This window comes from Opisthocomus hoazin, chromosome 10 (assembly GCF_030867145.1).
Source record: "Opisthocomus hoazin isolate bOpiHoa1 chromosome 10, bOpiHoa1.hap1, whole genome shotgun sequence".
Lineage (NCBI taxonomy): Eukaryota > Metazoa > Chordata > Aves > Opisthocomiformes > Opisthocomidae > Opisthocomus > Opisthocomus hoazin.
The window spans coordinates 32,338,666-32,340,112 of NC_134423.1; the positions used below are offsets into that span (position 1 = coordinate 32,338,666).

Here is a 1,447-nt window from a genome sequence, read left to right on the forward strand (position 1 = left end):
ATTATTATCCCCATTTTACTGATGGAGAAACGGCAAAAGAGGCTGTGATTTGCCCAAGGCAACAGAGTAATAGTTATACTTAGAGATCCTCTTTGTGGACTACTGTATTGTAACAGTGGAAACTTATCAAGAAGGGCAAAGTCGGTAATTGCACTCTCAACATTGCTTTTAAAGGTGCACCAAAACCAACTGGAAGCCAGTGAAGAAACCCTACCAGAAACAATAGGCTTGGCATCAGAGCAAGTGTTACAACCAGCATCTCAGAGAGAACCTAGGCAGACCCAGGCTAGGGCTCACCCAAACAGCCGCAAAGGAACAGCAAGACCTGTCCTCTCGTGTGCTCTTAAGCACCACAATATCGAGCAACAGGCTTCGACACTACTCTTCAGCAACACAGAAACGAGCAGATAATCAGTGAGGCAGCAACACGCCGACGCCTCCCGCCGCGTCGAGGGGCAATGCCCGCAGCGGGGCGAGCTGGCGGGGGTCCCGCACGCTACCACCGGCCGGTACTCCCGGTACATCTCCCGCCCTCGCAAGTGACAGCGAGCGAAGTTAGCGGCGTTCCCCTCCGCCCAGCCGCGCTGACACCCTCCGCGGCAGCCCGGGCAGCCGGCGCCGGGCCCGCCATCGGCCGGGGCGGCAGCGGGGCCCTGCGGGGGGGCGCGGAGCCGCTGACAGGCGCGGCCAGCGCTGCCGCCCCGCAACGGCCCGCAACGGCCGCGTCCTGCGCTCCGCTGGAGCCGGGCACGGCCCGCCCGCGCGTAGCAGGGACCGGGAGGCCGCCCGCGGAGCTTCGCCCCCGGAGCCGGCCCGGCCCGGGACGCGGCCACCCCCCCCGCAGCCACCGCCGCCGGGGCAGCCTCGCCGCAGGCCTCGGCCTAGAGGGGTGGGCGGGGGGCGCCGGGGCGGGGGTGACAGCCGCGCCGCCCGCTCCTCCGGCGGCAGCGGGCTGGCTCCGGCGCGGCCGGGGCGGGCTGGCCTCCGCGGGCGGCGAAGGGAGGCAGGCGGGGAGGGACGGGGTGGTCCCCGCAGGCGGCGGGGCGGGGGACGCGGGGCGCAGGGGCCCGCCGCGGGGCAGGCCCTGAGGAGGGGAGGCTCCCGCCGGCGGCTCCCGAGCGGCCACCCCTCGCCTCCCCACCTGATCCCGGGCTGGGACCCCGCGCTGGCTGAGCCGCCGCGTCAGTTACCTGCGGGTGCGGGGGGCTGGGGAGGCGGGCCCCCCGGTGTCCGTGTCCCCGGCGGCCGGGCCGGGCCGGGCCGCGCCGGGCCGGGCGGGCGCCGCTGTGTTTACACCGCCGCCGGGGCTCCGCGCTCCGCAGCCGCTCAGCAGCCAGTCGCCATTTCCCGCCTACCGACCTGCTACACCGCACGGAGGGACCCGGATGGGGAGAGGGGCCGCCGCGCAGGCGCAGCCCGGCCGGGGGAGGGGGGCCTGGGGACGGCG

The 1,447-nt window shown here is 71.6% G+C and overlaps 1 protein-coding gene across 1 annotated transcript in view; it reads right to left on the bottom strand.

Annotated features, from left to right (window-relative positions):
• The window catches only part of CTDSPL2 (CTD small phosphatase like 2), a 48,948-nt gene extending 47,658 nt beyond the window's left edge, over window positions 1–1,290 (bottom strand). Inside the window, exon 1 of the mRNA XM_075432147.1 lies at window positions 1,191–1,290. The gene's annotated coding sequence lies outside the window, so the exon portion shown is untranslated. The remainder of the gene's footprint in view (window positions 1–1,190) is intronic.
• Between the last annotated feature and the right edge of the window lie 157 nt (window positions 1,291–1,447).